At 57.1% G+C, this 19586-nt stretch overlaps 1 pseudogene; it reads right to left on the bottom strand.

Moving 5' to 3' along the window:
- Positions 1-19586, bottom strand: part of LOC141156567 (UDP-glucuronic acid decarboxylase 1-like) — a 108865-nt pseudogene that overhangs the window by 30309 nt on the left and 58970 nt on the right.

Raw genomic sequence — 19586 nt, 5'->3', positions numbered from 1 at the left:
GAGAAATGGGAAGAGCAGCTAGTCAGCATGCGACTAAGTGCAAATCGCATATGTGCTAAAGAGGGGGGATCTAGAACGAACCAGACTGTAAATAACATGGTAAAGGCAGTTAGTGAAGATGTAGATAGGCGATACATTCATTGGTAGATACAGCGGGTACGTAAAGTATTCAGACCCCTTTAAAATTTTTGACTCTGTTTCATTGCAGCCATTTGGTAAATTCTAAAAAGTTCATTTTTTTCTCATTAAAGTACACTCTGCACCCCATCTTGGCTGAAAAAACAAAATGTAGACATTTTTGCAAATTAAAAAAGAAAAACTGAAATATCACATGATCATAAGTATTCAGACCCTTTGCTCAGTATTGAGTAGCAGCACCCAAGTTTTTCACACCTGGATTTGGGAATCCTCTGCCATTCTTCCTTGCAGATCCTTCCCAGTTCCGTCAGGTTGGATGGTGAACATTGGTGGACAGCCATTTTCCGGTCTCTCCAGAGATGCGCAATTGGGTTTAGGTCAGGACTCTGGCTGGGCCAGTCAAGAATGGTCACATAGTTGCTCTGAAGCCACTCCTTTGTTATTTTAGCTGTGTGCTTAGGGTCATTGTCTTGTTGGAAGGTGAACCTCTCCCCAAGTCTGAGGTCCAGAGCCCTCTGGAAGAGGTTTTCATCCAGGATAACTCTGTACTTGGCCGCATTCATGTTTCCTTCAATTGCAACCAGTCGTCCTGTCCCTGCAGCTGAAAAACACCCCCATAGCATGATGCTGCCACCACCAGGTTTCACTATTGGGCAGAGGATGAGCAGTGTCTGGTTTTCTCCACACATACCGCTTAGAATTATCACCAAAAAGTTCTATCTTAGTCTCATCAGACCAGAGAATCTTATTTCTCATAGTCTGGGAGTGTGTTTTTGAGCAAATTCTATGCAGGTTTTCATATGTCTTGCATTAAGGCGATATAGTGGATTGAATAAAAAGCGGTCTATGGAGCGCTAAAAAGATTAACACTGGAGATGACAGATTGGGGCTAAAAAATAAAATTTAATGAGCCCTTTCCACAACGCGTTTCGATAGTAAACTATCTTCCTCTGGTGCATTGAGGAGAGGCTTCGGTCGGTACACTCTGCCATAAAGGCCTGACTGGTGGAGGGCTGCAGTGATAGTTGACTTTTTGGAACTTTCTCCCATCTCCCTACTGCATCTCTGGAGGTCCGCCACAGTGATCTTGGGGTTCTTCTTTACCTCTTTCACCAAGGCTCTTCTCCCACGATTGCTCAGTTTGGCTGGACGGCCAGGTCTAGGAAGACTTTTGGTGGTCCCAAACTTGTTCCATTTAAGGATTATGGAGGCCACTGTGCTCTTAGGAACCTTGTGTAATGTAGAAATTCTTTTGTAACCTTGGCCAGATCTGTGTCTTGCCACAATTCTGTCTCTGAGCTCCTTGGGCAGTTCCTTTGAGCTCATGATTCTCATTTGGTCTGACAGACAGGTGTGTGCCTTTCCAAATCAAGTCCTATTAATTAAACACAGCTGGACTCCAATGAAGGAGTAGAACCATCCCAAGGATGATCACAAGGAAATAGGAAATGGACAGCATGTGACTTAAATATGAGTGTCTGAGCAAAGGGTCTGAATACTTATGACCAGTTGATATTTCAGTTTTTCTTTAAAAAATCTCTATATTTCTGGATTTTTTCAGTCAAGATGGGGTGCAGCATGTACCTTAATGAGAAAAGAAAATGAACTTTAGAATTTACCAAATGGCTGCAATGAAAGAGTGAAAAATTTAAAGGGGTCTGAATACTTTCCGTACCCACTGTATATTGATCAATACATTTTCTAGCCATACATTTATTGGATGGATAGATCAACCTAGTGAATATCTAACTATATATCAACCAATGTATCGCCTATCAAGCTTTTCATCATCATCAACCTCTAGAAAGATTTGCTATTTAATAAATAGATGCCTAGCTATATATCCTCACCAACTGCCTTTACCATGCTGTTTACAGTCTGATAAGTTCTGTATCACTATGTATATATATGCTGTATCCCACTAGGTAGGCAGACAGAAAATTTATATTTATATTTTATTTTGATACATTGGTGGCACCGTGGGGTTGAATTTATTTTAATACTAGTAATACCAAATATGTTGGGAGCAATCCTGTGTGCGCTGCGCTCCTATGTGCAGTGGTGATGACTGCCTCTTGTGCACGCTCCCGCATTGGTCCTCGGTACACAGTGGACGGCATTTTGTTGGTTTCATTTTTGAAGACCACTATATTGAATGCGCCGGCGCGATATTTAAAATCAAGAACCACAAAATTTAATTCTTCACTGCAAGTATCATTTTAATCTGTAACAGCGCCAACATGACAATGCCTGCAAAACCTGTCAGCAGAATTTTGCTAATTCTTTAGTAAGTGAAATGACCCAACTATGGTGGCAGAAATGAAATTTTGTATAATAGAGATGTATGTATTCTCTCTCTCTCTCAGATTATATATATATACACACACACACACACTATTACACACTAACCTGACATATTGAAACGCCCTAGTCTGTGATCCTGATCCATATACCTACAGAAGGAAAAACAAAAACCTTATTTACGGTAAAATGTAAGAAAAATGGCTTAATAGATGATAAAACTTTGTGATGCAGTTTGAACAACTCTTGCCTGTAAAAATGAACAACTACAAAAACATTCAGAAGTTCATTAAATTACACATACTTTCAAAAAGAATTTCGCTAACACCTTGAAGGTGCAGAAATGTTTCCCTCCTTGCCTTTAAAGATCCACAATTTTATTAATTATTTTTCCAGTAACATAGCTATATGATGGTTTTATTGAAGTTTTGAATGACAATTTCCGTTATCAAATAAAGTACACTGCATAACGAAAAAAATTCAGAGTTTGATAAAACAAAAACACACACAGTGGGGAAAATAAGTATTTGAAACACTGCCGATTTTTCAAGTTTTACCACCTACAAAGAATGGAGGGGTTTGTAATTGTTATCGTAGATACACCTCAGACACAGAATCTCAGAAAAAAAAAAAAGCAAACAATCATATCGTATGATTTTTATATATTTCATGTAATAAAAATGCAAATTAAGTATTTGATACAACTTAAAACTTAAATATTTGGTACAGAAACCTTTGTTTACAATTACAGAGGTCAAACGTTTCCTGAAGTTCTTGACCAGGTTTGAAGACACTGCAGCAGGGATTTTAGCCCACTAATCCATACAGATCTCCAGATCTTTCAGGTTTCGGGGCAGTTGTTGGGCAACATTGAGTTTCAGCTCTCTCCAAAGATTTTCTATTGGGTTAAGATCTGGAGACTGGCTAGGCCACTCCAGGACTTTGAAATGCTTCTTAACATTAGTTGCCCTGACTGTGTGTTTCAGATCATTGCCAAGCTGGAAGACCCAGCTACGACCCATCTTCAATGCTCTTACTGTCAGAAGGAGGTTATTGGCCAAAATCTCGCGATACATTACTCCACATCCATTCTCCCTTTAATACGGTGCAGTCATCCTGTCCCCTTTGCAGAAAAGCATTCCCAAAGTATGGGAGGGCCACAAAGGACGAGGTATGAAGGACGCGGGCCAGAAAAGGACGCGGGCCAGAAAAGGACGAGGGCCAAAAAGTAACAGGTATGGAGGACGCGGGCCAAAATGACCAGGTATGGAGGACGCGGGCCAGAGGACGAGGAATGGAGGACACGGGCCAAAAGGACGAGGGATGAAGGACGCGGGACAGGGGACTTGGTATGGAGGATGCGGTCCAAAAAAGGACCAGGTATGGAGGACGCGGGCCGAAAAGGACCAGGTAAGGAGGACGCGGGCCAAAAAGGACCAGGTATGGAGGACGCGGGCCAAAAAGGACGAAGTATGGAGGACGCGGGCCAAAAAGGACGAGGTATGGAGGACGTGGGCCAAAAAGGACGAGGTATGGAGGACTCGGGCCAAAAAGGACCAAGTATGGAGGACGCGGGCCAAAAAGGACCAGGTATGGAGGACGCGGGCCAGAGGACTAGGATGCGGGTCAGAGTACGAGGATGCGGGCCAGAGGACGAGGTACGGAGGACTCGGGCCAAGGGACCAGGTCTGGAAGTCACGGGCTAAAAGAACGAGGTAAGGAGGACGTGAGCCAGAGGACAAGGACACGGGCCAGAGGACGAGGTATGGAGGACGTGGGCCAGAGGACGAGGACGCGGGCCAAAAGGGACGAGGTGTGGAGGACGCAGGCCAAAATGACCAGGTATGGAGGACACAGGCCAGAGGACCAGGTATGGAGGACGCGGGCCAAAAGGACCAGGTATGGAGGATGCGGGCCAAAAGGATCAGGTATGGAGGATGCGGGCCAAAAAGGACGAGGTATGGAAGACGCGGGCCAGAGGACGAGCAATGGAGGACGCGGGCCAAAAGGACGAGGTATGAAGGACGCGGGATAGGGGACTAGGTATGGAGGACGCGGGCCAAAAAGGACCAGGTATGGAGGACACGGGCCAAAAGAACGAGGTAAAGAGGACGCGGGCCAGAGGACGAGGACGCGGGCCAGAGGACGAGGTATGAAGGACGCGGGCCAAAAGCGACGAGGTATGAAGGACGTGGGACAGGGGAGTAAGTATAGAGGACGCGGGCCAAAAAGGACCAGGTATGGAGGATGCGGGCCAAAAGAACGAGGTATGGAGGACGCGGGCCAAAAGGACGAGGACGCAGGCCAGAGGACGAGGTATGGAGGACGCGGGCCAAAAGGACGAGGACGCAGTCCAGAGGACGAGGTATGGAGGACGCGGGCCAGAGGACGAGGACCAAAAGGGACGAGGTGTGGAGGACGCGGGCCAAAAGGTCCATGTATGGAGGACGTGGGCCAAACGACCAGGTATGGAGGACGCGGGCCAAAAGGACCAGGTATGGGGGACGTGGGCTAAAAGGACCAGGTATGGAGGACACGGGCCAAAGGACCAGGCATGGAGGACGCGGGCCAGAGGACGAGGTCGCGGGCCACAAAGGACAAGGTATGAAGGACGAGGGCCCGAAAAGGACGAGGGCCAGAAAAGGACGCGCGCCAAAAAGGATCAGGTATGGAGGATGCGGGCCAAAAAGGACGAGGTATGGAAGACGCGGGCCAGAGGACGAGCAATGGAGGACGCGGGCCAAAAGGACGAGGTATGAAGGACGCGGGATAGGGGACTAGGTATGGAGGACGCGGGCCAAAAAGGACCAGGTATGGAGGACGCGGGCCAAAAGAACGAGGTAAAGAGGACGCTGGCCAGAGGACGAGGACGCGGGCCAGAGGACGAGGTATGAAGGACGCGGGCCAAAAGCGACGAGGTATGAAGGACGTGGGACAGGGGAGTAAGTATAGAGGACGCGGGCCAAAAAGGACCAGGTATGGAGGATGCGGGCCAAAAGAACGAGGTATGGAGGACGCGGGCCAAAAGGACGAGGACGCAGGCCAGAGGACGAGGTATGGAGGAAGCGGGCCAAAAGGACGAGGACGCAGTCCAGAGGACGAGGTATGGAGGACGCGGGCCAGAGGACGAGGACCAAAAGGGACGAGGTGTGGAGGACGCGGGCCAAAAGGTCCATGTATGGAGGACGTGGGCCAAACGACCAGGTATGGAGGACGCGGGCCAAAAGGACCAGGTATGGAGGACGCGGGCCAAAAGGACCAGGTATGGGGGACGCGGGCCAAAAGGACCAGGTATGGAGGACGCGGGCCAAAGGACCAGGTATGAAGGACGCGGGCCAGAAAAGGACGCGGGCCAGAAAAGGACATGGGCCAAAAAGGACCAGGTATGGAGGACGCGGGCCTAAAAGGACCAGGTATGGAGGACGCAGGCCAGAGGACGAGGTATGAAGGACGCGGGACAGGGGAATAGGTATGGAGGACGCGGGCCAAAAAGGACCAGGTATGGAGGATGCGGGCCGAAAAGGACCAGGTAAGGAGGACGCGGGCCAAAAAGGACCAGGTATCGAGGACGCGGGGCAAAAAGGGCCAGGTATGGAGGACGCGGGGCAAAACGGACGAGGTATGGAGGACGCGGGCCAAAAAAAAAATAGGTATGGAGGACGCGGGCCAAAAAGAACCAGGTATGGAGGACGCAGGCCAAAAAAGGACCAGGTATGGAGGACACGGGCCAGAGGAGCAGGTATGGAGGACGCGGGCCAAAAGGACCAGGTATGGAGGACGCGGGCCAAAAAGGACCAGGTATGGAGGACGCGGGCCAAAAATGACCAGGTATGGAGGACGAGGGCCAGAGGTCGAGGATGCGGGCCAGAGGACGAGGTATGGAGGACGCAGGCCAAAAGGACGAGGTATGGAGGACGCGGGCCAAAGGACCAGGTATGGAGGACGCGGGCCAAAAGGACGAGGTATGGAGGATGCGGGCCAGAGGACCAGGTAAGGAGGACGCGGGCCAGAAGACCAGGTATGGAGGATGCTGGCCAGAGGACCAGGTATGGAGGACACGGGCCAGAGGACGAGGACGCAGGCCCGAGGACGAGAACGCGGGCCAGAGGACGAGGATGCGGACCAAAAGGACCAGGTATGGAGGACGCGGGCCAAAAAGGACCAGGTATGGAGGACGTGGGCCAAAAAGGACTAGGTATGGAGGACGCGGACCAAAAAAGACCAGGTATGGAGGACGCGGGCCAGAGGACGAGGACGCGGGCCAGAGGATGAGGTATGGAGGATGCGGGCCAAAAGGACGAGGTATGGAGGACGCGGGCCAGGGGACCAGGTATGGAGGACGCGGGCCAAAAAGGACCAGGTATGGAGGACGCGGGCCAAAAATGACCAGGTATGGAGGACTCGGGCCAGAAAGGACCAAGTATGGAGGACGCGGGAAAAAAAGGACCAGGTAAGGAGGACGCGGGCCAAAAAGGACCAGGTATGGAGGACGCGGGCCAAAAAGGACCAGGTATGGAGGACGCGGGCCAGAGGACGAGGACGAGGGTCAGAGGACGAGGACGCGGGCCAGTGGACGAGGTATGGAGGACGCGTGCCAGACGTCGAGGACGCGGGCCAAAAGGGACGAGGTGTGGAGGACGCAGGCCAAAAGGACCAAGTATGGAGGACGCGGGCCAGAGGACCAGATATGGAGGACGCGGGCCAAAAGGACCAGGTAGGGAGGACGCGGGCCAAAAGGACCAGGTATGGAGGACGCGGGCCAAAAAGGACCAGGTATGGAGGACACGGGACAGAGGACGAGGTATGGAGGACGCGGGCCAAAGGACATGGGCTAGGGGACCAGGTATGGAGGACGCGGGCCAAGGGACCAGGTATGGAGAACGCGGGCCAAAAATGACCAGGTATGGAGGACGTGGGCCAAAAAGGACCAGATATGGAGGACGCGGCCCAAAAGAACGAGGACTCGGGCCAGGGGACGAGGACGCGGGCCAAAAGGACGAGGTATGGAGGACGCGGGCCAGAGGACAAGGTATGGAGGACGCGGGCCAGAGGACCAGGTATGAAGGACACGGACCAGTGGACGAGGACGCGGGCCAGAGGACGAGGACGCGGGCCAGAGGACGAGGACGCGGGCCAGAGGACCAGGTATGGAGGACGAGGGCCACAAGGACCTGGTATGGAGAATGGAGACCAAAAGGACCAGGTATGGAGAATGCAGACCAAAAGGACCAGTTATGGATGACGCGGGCCAAAAAGGACCAGGTATGGAGGACGTGAGCCAAAAAGGACCAGGTATGGAGGACGCGGGCCAAAAATGACCAGGTATGGAGGACGCGGGCCAGAGGACGAGGACGCGGGCCAGAGGACGAGGTATGGAGGACGCAGGCCAAAAGGACGAGGTATGGAGGACGCGGGCCAGAGGACCAGGTATGGAGGACGTTGGCCAAAAGGACGAGGTAAGGAGGACGCGGGCCAGAGGACCAGGTATGGAGGACGCGGGCCAGAAGACCAGGTATGGAGGATGCTGGCCAGAGGAACAGGTATGGAAGACACGGGCCAGAGGACGCGGGGTAGGGGACCAGGTATGGAGGACGCGGGCCAGGGGACCAGGTATGGAGAACGCGGGCCAAAAAGGACCAGGTATGGAGGACGTGGGACAAAAAGGACCAGGTATGGAGGATGTGGGCCAAAAAGGACCAGGTATGGAGGACGCGGCCCAAAAGAACGAGGACGCGGGCCAGAGGACGAGGACGCGGGCCAAAAGGACGAGGTATGGAGGACGCGGGCCAGAGGACCAGGAATGGAGGACGCTGGCCAGAGGACCAGGTATGGAGGACACGGGCCAGTGGACGAGGACGCGGGCCAGTGGACGAGGACGCGGGCCAGAGGACGAGGACGCGGGCCAGAGGACCAGGTATGGAGGACGCGGGACAAAAGGACCAGGTATGGAGAATGCAGACCAAAAGGACCAGGTATGGAGAATGCAGACCAAAAGGACCAGTTATGGAGGACGCGGGCCAAAAAGGACCAGGTATGGAGGACGTGAGCCAAAAAGGACCAGGTATGGAGGACGCGGGCCAAAAATGACCAGGTATGGAGGACGCGGGCCAGAGGACGAGGACGCGGGCCAGAGGACGACGTATGGAGGACGCAGGCCAAAAGGACGAGGTATGGAGGACGCGGGCCAGAGGACCAGGTATGGAGGACGTTGGCCAAAAGGACGAGGTAAGGAGGACGCGGGCCAGAGGACGAGGTATGAAGGACGCGGGCAAAAAGCGACGAGGTATGGAGGACGCGGGCCAAAAGGACGAGGACGCAGGCCAGAGGACAAGGTATGGAGGACGCGGGCCAAAAAGACGAGGACGCAGTCCAGAGGACGAGGTATGGAGGACGCGGGCCAGAGGACGAGGACCAAAATGGACGAGGTGTGGAGGATGCGGGCCAAAAGGACAAGGTGTGGAGGACGCGGGCCAAAAGTCCAGGTATAGAGGACGTGGGCCAAACGACCAGGTATGGAGGACGTGGGCCAAAAGGACCAGGTATGGAGGACGCGGGCCAAAAGGACCAGGTATGGGGGACGTGGGCTAAAAGGACCAGGTATGGAGGACACGGGCCAAAGGACCAGGTATGGAGGACGCGGGCCAAAGTATGAGGACGCGGGCCAGAGGACGAGGTCGCGGGCCACAAAGGACGAGGTATGAAGGACTCGGGCCAGAAAAGGACGAGGGCCAGAAAAGGACGCGGGCCAAAAAGGATCAGGTATGGAGGACGCGGGCCAAAAAGGACCAGGTATGGAGGATGCGGGCCAAAAGAACGAGGTATGGAGGAAGCGGGCCAAAAGGACAAGGACGCAGGCCAGAGGACGAGGTATGGAGGACGCGGGCCAAAAGGACGAGGACGCAGTCCAGAGGACCAGGCATGGAGGACGCGGGCCAAAGTATGAGGACGCGGGCCAGAGGACGATGTCGCGGGCCACAAAGGACGAGGTATGAAGGACTCGGGCCAGAAAAGGACGAGGGCCAGAAAAAAGACGCGGGCCAAAAAGGATCAGGTATGGAGGATGCGGGCCAAAAAGGACGAGGTATGGAAGACGCGGGCCAGAGGACGAGCAATGGAGGACGCGGGCCAAAAGGACGAGGTATGAAGGACGCGGGATAGCGGACTAAGTATGGAGGACGCGGGCCATAAAGGACCAGGTATGGAGGATGCAGGCCAAAAGAAAGAGGTATGGAGGACGCGGGCCAAAAGGACGAGGACGCAGGCCAGAGGACGAGGTATGGAGGACGCGGGCCATAAGGACGAGGACGCAGTCCAGAGGACGAGGTATGGAGGACGCGGGCCAGAGGACGAGGACCAAAAGGGACAAGGTGTGGAGGACGCGGGCCAAAAGGACAAGGTGTGGAGGACGCGGGCCAAAAGGTCCAGGTATAGAGGACGTGGGCCAAACGACCAGGTATGGAGGACGTGGGCCAAAAGGACCAGGTATGGAGGACGCGGGCCAAAAGGACCAGGTATGGAGGACGCGGGCCAAAAGGACCAGGTATGGGGGACGCGGGCCAAAAGGATCAGGTATGGAGGACGCGGGCCAAAAATGACAAGGTATGGAGGACGCGGGCCAGAGGACAAGGATGCGGGTCAGAGTACGAGGACGGGGGCCAGAGGACGAGGTACGGAGGACTCGGGCCAAAAGGAAGAGGTATGGAGGACGTGGGCCAGGGGACCAGGTCTGGAAGACACGGGCTAAAAGAACGAGGTAAGGAGGACGTGAGCCAGAGGACAAGGACACGGGCCAGAGGACGAGGTATGGAGGACGCGGGCCAGAGGACGAGGACGCGGGCCAAAAGGGACGAGGTGTGGAGGACACGGGCCAAAAGGACGAGGTGTGGAGGACACGGGCCAAAATGACCAGGTATTGAGGACACAGGCCAGAGGACCAGGTATGGAGGACGCGGGCCAAAAGGACCAGGTATGGAGGACGCGGGCCAAAAGGACCAGGTATGGAGGACGCGGGCCAAAAGGACCAGGTATGGGGGACGTGGGCTAAAAGGACCAGGTATGGAGGACACGGGCCAAAGGACCAGGTATGGAGGACGCGGGCCAAAGTATGAGGACGCGGGCCAGAGGACGAGGTCGCGGGCCACAAAGGACGAGGTATGAAGGACTCGGGCCAGAAAAGGACGAGGGCCAGAAAAGGACGCGGGCCAAAAAGTATCAGGTATGGAGGATGCGGGCCAAAAAGGACGAGGTATGGAAGACGCGGGCCAGAGGACGAGCAATGGAGGACGCGGGCCAAAAGGACGAGGTATGAAGGACGCGGGATAGCGGACTAAGTATGGAGGACGCGGGCCAAAAAGGACCAGGTATGGAGGATGCGGGCCAAAAGAACGAGGTATGGAGGAAGCGGGCCAAAAGGACAAGGACGCACGCCAGAGGACGAGGTATGGAGGACGCGGGCCAAAAGGACGAGGACGCAGTCCAGAGGACCAGGTATGGAGGACGCGGGCCAAAAGGTCCAGGTATAGAGGACGTGGGCCAAACGACCAGGTATGGAGGACGTGGGCCAAAAGGACCAGGTATGGAGGACGCGGGCCAAAAGGACCAGGTATGGAGGACGCGGGCCAAAAGGACCAGGTATGGGGGACGCGGGCCAAAAGGATCAGGTATGGAGGACGCGGGCCAAAAATGACAAGGTATGGAGGACGTGGGCCAGAGGACAAGGATGCGGGTCAGAGTACGAGGACGGGGGCCAGAGGACGAGGTACGGAGGACTCGGGCCAAAAGGAAGAGGTATGGAGGACGTGGGCCAGGGGACCAGGTCTGGAAGACACGGGCTAAAAGAACGAGGTAAGGAGGACGTGAGCCAGAGGACAAGGACACGGGCCAGAGGACGAGGTATGGAGGACGCGGGTCAGAGGACGAGGACGCGGGCCAAAAGGGACGAGGTGTGGAGGACACGGGCCAAAAGGACGAGGTGTGGAGGACGCAGGCCAAAATGACCAGGTATGGAGGACACAGGCCAGAGGACCAGGTATGGAGGACGCGGGCCAAAAGGACGAGGTATGGAGGACGCGGGCAAAAAGCGACGAGGTATGGAGGACGCGGGCCAAAAGTACGAGGACGCAGGCCAGAGGACAAGGTATGGAGGACGCGGGCCAAAAAGACGAGGACGCAGTCCAGAGGACGAGGTATGGAGGACGCGGACAAGAGGACGAGGACCAAAAGGGACGAGGTGTGGAGGATGCGGGCCAAAAGGACAAGGTGTGGAGGACGCGGGCCAAAAGGTCCAGGTATAGAGGACGTGGGCCAAACGACCAGGTATGGAGGACGTGGGCCAAAAGGACCAGGTATGGAGGACGAGGGCCAAAAGGACAAGGTATGGGGGACGTGGGCTAAAAGGACCAGGTATGGAGGACACGGGCCAAAGGACCAGGTATGGAGGACGCGGGCCAAAGTATGAGGACGCGGGCCAGAGGACGAGGTCGCGGGCCACAAAGGACGAGGTATGAAGGACTCGGGCCAGAAAAGGACGCGGGCCAAAAAGGATCAGGTATGGAGGATGCGGGCCAAAAAGGACGAGGTATGGAAGACGCGGGCCAGAGGACGAGCAATGGAGGACGCGGGCCAAAAGGACGAGGTATGAAGGACGCGGGATAGCGGACTAAGTATGGAGGACGCGGGCCAAAAAGGACCAGGTATGGAGGATGCGGGCCAAAAGAACGAGGTATGGAGGAAGCGGGCCAAAAGGACGAGGACGCAGGCCAGAGGACGAGGTATGGAGGACGCGGGTCAAAAGGACGAGGACGCAGTCCAGAGGACCAGGTATGGAGGACGCGGGCCAAAGTATGAGGACGCGGGCCAGAGGACGATGTCGCGGGCCACAAAGGACGAGGTATGAAGGACTCGGGCCAGAAAAGGACGAGGGCCAGAAAAAAGACGCGGGCCAAAAAGGATCAGGTATGGAGGATGCGGGCCAAAAAGGACGAGGTATGGAAGACGCGGGCCAGAGGACGAGCAATGGAGGACGCGGGCCAAAAGGACGAGGCATGAAGGAAGCGGGATAGCGGACTAAGTATGGAGGACGCGGGCCATAAAGGACCAGGTATGGAGGATGCGGGCCAAAAGAAAGAGGTATGGAGGACGCGGGCCAAAAGGACGAGGACGCAGGCCAGAGGACGAGGTATGGAGGACGCGGGCCATAAGGACGAGGACGCAGTCCAGAGGACGAGGTATGGAGGACGCGGGCCAGAGGACGAGGACCAAAAGGGACGAGGTGTGGAGGACGCGGGCCAAAAGGACAAGGTGTGGAGGACGCGGGCCAAAAGGTCCAGGTATGGAGGACGTGGGCCAAACGACCAGGTATGGAGGACGTGGGCCAAAAGGACCAGGTATGGAGGACGCGGGCCAAAAGGACCAGGTATGGAGGACGCGGGCCAAAAGGACCAGGTATGGGGGACGCGGGCCAAAAGGATCAGGTATGGAGGACGCGGGCCAGAGGACAAGGATGCGGGTCAGAGTACGAGGACGGGGGCCAGAGGACGAGGTACGGAGGACTCGGGCCAAAAGGAAGAGGTATGGAGGACGTGGGCCAGGGGACCAGGTCTGGAAGACACGGGCTAAAAGAACGAGGTAAGGAGGACGTGAGCCAGAGGACAAGGACACGGGCCAGAGGACGAGGTATGGAGGACGCGGGCCAGAGGACGAGGACGCGGGCCAAAAGGGACGAGGTGTGGAGGACACGGGCCAAAAGGACGAGGTGTGGAGGATGCAGGCCAAAATGACCAGGTATGGAGGACACAGGCCAGAGGACCAGGTATGGAGGACGCGGGCCAAAAGGACGAGGTATGGAGGACGCGGGCCAGAGGACCAGGTATGGAGGACGTTGGCCAAAAGGACGAGGTAAGGAGGACGCGGGCCAGAGGACGAGGACGCGGGCCAGAGGACGAGGTATGAAGGACGCGGGCAAAAAGCGACGAGGTATGGAGGACGCGGGCCAAAATGACGAGGACGCAGGCCAGAGGACAAGGTATGGAGGACGCGGGCCAAAAAGACGAGGACGCAGTCCAGAGGACGAGGTATGGAGGACGCGGGCCAGAGGACGAGGACCAAAAGGGACGAGGTGTGGAGGATGCGGGCCAAAAGGACAAGGTGTGGAGGACGCGGGCCAAAAGGTCCAGGTATAGAGGACGTGGGCCAAACGACCAGGTATGGAGGACGTGGGCCAAAAGGACCAGGTATGGAGGACACGGGCCAAAAGAACCAGGTATGGAGGACGCGGGCCAAAAGGACCAGGTATGGGGGACGTGGGCTAAAAGGACCAGGTATGGAGGACACGGGCCAAAGGACCAGGTATGGAGGACACGGGCCAAAGGACCAGGTATGGAGGACGCGGGCCAAAGTATGAGGACGCGGGCCAGAGGACGAGGTCGCGGGCCACAAAGAACGAGGTATGAAGGACTCGGGCCAGAAAAGGACGAGGGCCAGAAAAGGACGCGGGCCAAAAAGGATCAGGTATGGAGGATGCGGGCCAAAAAGGACGAGGTATGGAAGACGCGGGCCAGAGGACGAGCAATGGAGGACGTGGGCCAAAAGGACGAGGTATGAAGGACGCGGGATAGCGGACTAAGTATGGAGGACGCGGGCCAAAAAGGACCAGGTATGGAGGATGCGGGCCAAAAGAACGAGGTATGGAGGACGCGGGCCAAAAGGACGAGGACGCAGGCCAGAGGACGAGGTATGGAGGATGCGGGCCAAAAGGACGAGGACGCAGTCCAGAGGACCAGGTATGGAGGACGCGGGCCAAAGTATGAGGACGCGGGCCAGAGGACGAGGTCGCGGGCCACAAAGGACGAGGTATGAAGGACTCGGGCCAGAAAAGGACGAGGGCCAGAAAAAAGACGCGGGCCAAAAAGGATCAGGTATGGAGGATGCGGGCCAAAAAGGACGAGGTATGGAAGACGCGGGCCAGAGGACGAGCAATGGAGGACGCGGGCCAAAAGGACGAGGTATGAAGGACGCGTGATAGCGGACTAAGTATGGAGGACGCGGGCCATAAAGGACCAGGTATGGAGGATGCGGGCCAAAAGAAAGAGGTATGGAGGACGCGGGCCAAAAGGACGAGGACGCAGGCCAGAGGACGAGGTATGGAGGACGCGGGCCAAAAGGACGAGGACGCAGTCCAGAGGACGAGGTATGGAGGACGCGGGCCAGAGGATGAGGACCAAAAGGGACGAGGTGTGGAGGACGCGGGCCAAAAGGACGAGGTGTGGAGGACGCGGGCCAAAAGGTCCAGGTATGGAGGACGTGGGCCAAACGACCAGGTATGGCGGACGTGGGCCAAAAGGACCAGGTATGGAGGACGCGGGCCAAAAGGACCAGGTATGGAGGACGCGGGCCAAAAGGACCACGTATGGGGGACGCGGGCCAAAAGGACCAGGTATGGAGGACGCGGGCCAAAAAGGACAAGGTATGGAGGACGCGGGCCAGAGGACAAGGATGCGGGTCAGAGTACGAGGACGCGGGCCAGAGGACGAGGTACGGAGGACTCGGGCCAAAAGGAAGAGGTATGGAGGACGTGGGCCAGGGGACCAGGTCTGGAAGACACGGGCTAAAAGAACGAGGTAAGGAGGACGTGAGCCAGAGGACAAGGACACGGGCCAGAGGACGAGGTATGGAGGACGCGGGCCAGAGGACGAGGACGCGCGCCAAAAGGGACGAGGTGTGGAGGACACGGGCCAAAAGGACGAGGTGTGGAGGACACGGGCCAAAATGACCAGGTATTGAGGACACAGGCCAGAGGACCAGGTAAGGAGGACGCGGGCCAAAAGGACCAGGTATGGAGGACGCGGGCCAAAAGGACCAGGTATGGAGGACGCGGGCCAAAAGGACGAGGTATGAAGGACGCGTGATAGCGGACTAAGTATGGAGGACGCGGGCCATAAAGGACCAGGTATGGAGGACTCGGGCCAGAAAAGGACGAGGGCCAGAAAAAAGACGCGGGCCAAAAAGGATCAGGTATGGAGGATGCGGGCCAAAAAGGACGAGGTATGGAAGACGCGGGCCAGAGGACGAGCAATGGAGGACGCGGGCCAAAAGGACGAGGTATGAAGGACGCGTGATAGCGGACTAAGTATGGAGGACGCGGGCCATAAAGGACCAGGTATGGAGGATGCGGGCCAAAAGAAAGAGGTATGGAGGACGCGGGCCAAAAGGACGAGGACGCAGGCCAGAGGACGAGGTATGGAGGACGCGGGCCAAAAGGACGAGGACGCAGTCCAGAGGACGAGGTATGGAGGACGCGGGCCAGAGGACGAGGACCAAAAGGGACGAGGTGTGGAGGACGCGGGCCAAAAGGACGAGGTGTGGAGGACGCGGGCCAAAAGGTCCAGGTATGGAGGACGTGGGCCAAACGACCAGGTATGGCGGACGTGGGCCAAAAGGACCAGGTATGGAGGACGCGGGCCAAAAGGACCAGGTATGGAGGACGCGGGCCAAAAGGACCACGTATGGGGGACGCGGGCCAAAAGGACCAGGTATGGAGGACGCGGGCCAAAAAGGACAAGGTATGGAGGACGCGGGCCAGAGGACAAGGATGCGGGTCAGAGTACGAGGACGCGGGCCAGAGGACGAGGTACGGAGGACTCGGGCCAAAAGGAAGAGGTATGGAGGACGTGGGCCAGGGGACCAGGTCTGGAAGACACGGGCTAAAAGAACGAGGTAAGGAGGACGTGAGCCAGAGGACAAGGACACGGGCCAGAGGACGAGGTATGGAGGACGCGGGCCAGAGGACGAGGACGCGGGCCAAAAGGGACGAGGTGTGGAGGACACGGGCCAAAAGGACGAGGTGTGGAGGACACGGGCCAAAATGACCAGGTATTGAGGACACAGGCCAGAGGACCAGGTAAGGAGGACGCGGGCCAAAAGGACCAGGTATGGAGGACGCGGGCCAAAAGGACCAGGTATGGAGGACGCGGGCCAAAAGGACCAGGTATGGGGGACGTGGGCTAAAAGGACCAGGTATGGAGGACACGGGCCAAAGGACCAGGTATGGAGGACGCGGGCCAAAGTATGAGGACGCGGGCCAGAGGACGATGTCGCGGGCCACAAAGGACAAGGTATGAAGGACGAGGGCCAGAAAAGGACGAGGGCCAGAAAAGGACGCGCGCCAAAAAGGATCAGGTATGGAGGATGCGGGCCAAAAAGGACGAGGTATGGAAGACGCGGGCCAGAGGACGAGCAATGGAGGACGCGGGCCAAAAGGAAGAGGTATGAAGGACGCGGGATAGGGGACTAGGTATGGAGGACGCGGGCCAAAAAGGACCAGGTATAGAGGACGCGGGCCAAAAGAACGAGGTAAGGAGGACGCGGGCCAGAGGACGAGGACGCGGGCCAGAGGACGAGGTATGAAGGACGCGGGACAGGGGACTAAGTATAGAGGACGCGGGACAAAAAGGACGAGGACGTAGTCCAGAGGACGAGGTATGGAGGACGCGGGCCAGAGGACGAGGACCAAAAGGGACGAGGTGTGGAGGACGCGGGCCAAAAGGACAAGGTGTGGAGGACGCGGGCCAAAAGGTCCAGGTATGGAGGACGTGGGCCAAACGACCAGGTATGGAGGACGCGGGCCAAAAGGACCAGGTATGGAGGACGCGGGCCAAAAGGACCAGGTATGGGGGACGTGGGCCAAAAGGACCAGGTATGGAGGGCGCGGGCCAAAGGACCAGGTATGAAGGACGCGGGCCAGAAAAGGACGCGGGCCAGAAAAGGACATGGGCCAAAAAGGACCAGGTATGGAGGACGCGGGCCTAAAAGGACCAGGTATGGAGGACGCAGGCCAGAGGACGAGGTATGAAGGACGCGGGACAGCGGAATAGGTATGGAGGACGCGGGCCAAAAAGGATCAGGTATGGAGGATGCGGGCCAAAAAGGACGAGGTATGGAAGACGCGGGCCAGAGGACGAGCAATGGAGGACGCGGGCCAAAAGGACGAGGTATGAAGGACGCGGGATAGCGGACTAAGTATGGAGGACGCGGGCCATAAAGGACCAGGTATGGAGGATGCGGGCCAAAAGAAAGAGGTATGGAGGACGCGGGCCAAAAGGACGAGGACGCAGGCCAGAGGACGAGGTATGGAGGACGCGGGCCATAAGGACGAGGACGCAGTCCAGAGGACGAGGTATGGAGGACGCGGGCCAGAGGACGAGGACCAAAAGGGACGAGGTGTGGAGGACGCGGGCCAAAAGGACAAGGTGTGGAGGACGCGGGCCAAAAGGTCCAGGTATGGAGGACGTGGGCCAAACGACCAGGTATGGAGGAAGTGGGCCAAAAGGACCAGGTATGGAGGACGCGGGCCAAAAGGACCAGGTATGGAGGACGCGGGCCAAAAGGACCAGGTATGGGGGACGCGGGCCAAAAGGATCAGGTATGGAGGATGCGGGCCAAAAATGACAAGGTATGGAGGACGCGGGCCAGAGGACAAGGTACGGAGGACTCGGGCCAAAAGGAAGAGGTATGGAGGACGTGGGCCAGGGGACCAGGTCTGGAAGACACGGGCTAAAAGAACGAGGTAAGGAGGACGTGAGCCAGAGGACAAGGACACGGGCCAGAGGACGAGGTATGGAGGACGCGGGCCAGAGGACGAGGACGCGGGCCAAAAGGGACGAGGTGTGGAGGACACGGGCCAAAAGGACGAGGTGTGGAGGACGCAGGCCAAAATGACCAGGTATGGAGGACACAGGCCAGAGGACCAGGTATGGAGGACGCGGGCCAAAAGGACGAGGTATGGAGGACGCGGGCCAGAGGACCAGGTATGGAGGACGTTGGCCAAAAGGACGAGGTAAGGAGGACGCGGGCCAGAGGACGAGGACGCGGGCCAGAGGACGAGGTATGAAGGACACGGGCAAAAAGCGACGAGGTATGGAGGACGCGGGCCAAAATGACGAGGACGCAGGCCAGAGGACAAGGTATGGAGGACGCGGGCCAAAAAGACGAGGACGCAGTCCAGAGGACGAGGTATGGAGGACGCGGGCCAGAGGACGAGGACCAAAAGGGACGAGGTGTGGAGGATGCGGGCCAAAAGGACAAGGTGTGGAGGACGCGGGCCAAAAGGTCCAGGTATAGAGGACGTGGGCCAAACGACCAGGTATGGAGGACGTGGGCCAAAAGGACCAGGTATGGAGGACGCGGGCCAAAAGAACCAGGTATGGAGGACGCGGGCCAAAAGGACCAGGTATGGGGGACGTGGGCTAAAAGGACCAGGTATGGAGGACACGGGCCAAAGGACCAGGTATGGAGGACGCGGGCCAAAGTATGAGGACGCGGGCCAGAGGACGAGGTCGCGGGCCACAAAGGACGAGGTATGAAGGACTCGGGCCAGAAAAGGACGAGGGCCAGAAAAGGACGCGGGCCAAAAAGGATCAGGTATGGAGGATGCGGGCCAAAAAGGACGAGGTATGGAAGACGCGGGCCAGAGGACGAGCAATGGAGGACGTGGGCCAAAAGGACGAGGTATGAAGGACGCGGGATAGCGGACTAAGTATGGAGGACGCGGGCCAAAAAGGACCAGGTATGGAGGATGCGGGCCAAAAGAACGAGGTATGGAGGACGCGGGCCAAAAGGACGAGGACGCAGGCCAGAGGACGAGGTATGGAGGACGCGGGCCAAAAGGACGAGGACGCAGTCCAGAGGACCAGGTATGGAGGACGCGGGCCAAAGTATGAGGACGCGGGCCAGAGGACGAGGTCGCGGGCCACAAAGGACGAGGTATGAAGGACTCGGGCCAGAAAAGGACGAGGGCCAGAAAAAAGACGCGGGCCAAAAAGGATAAGGTATGGAGGATGCGGGCCAAAAAGGACGAGGTATGGAAGACGCGGGCCAGAGGACGAGCAATGGAGGACGCGGGCCAAAAGGACGAGGTATGAAGGACGCGTGATAGCGGACTAAGTATGGAGGACGCGGGCCATAAAGGACCAGGTATGGAGGATGCGGGCCAAAAGAAAGAGGTATGGAGGACGCGGGCCAAAAGGACGAGGACGCAGGCCAGAGGACGAGGTATGGAGGACGCGGGCCAAAAGGACGAGGACGCAGTCCAGAGGATGAGGTATGGAGGACGCGGGCCAGAGGACGAGGACCAAAAGGGACGAGGTGTGGAG

Source organism: Phyllobates terribilis, unplaced genomic scaffold, assembly GCF_046119375.1.
Source record: "Phyllobates terribilis strain yellow unplaced genomic scaffold, ASM4611937v1 Scaffold_8__6_contigs__length_399053987, whole genome shotgun sequence".
Taxonomy (NCBI): domain Eukaryota; kingdom Metazoa; phylum Chordata; class Amphibia; order Anura; family Dendrobatidae; genus Phyllobates; species Phyllobates terribilis.
The sequence above is the reverse complement of the archived record's forward strand: the minus strand, read 5'-3'. Positions and strand labels throughout refer to the sequence as shown.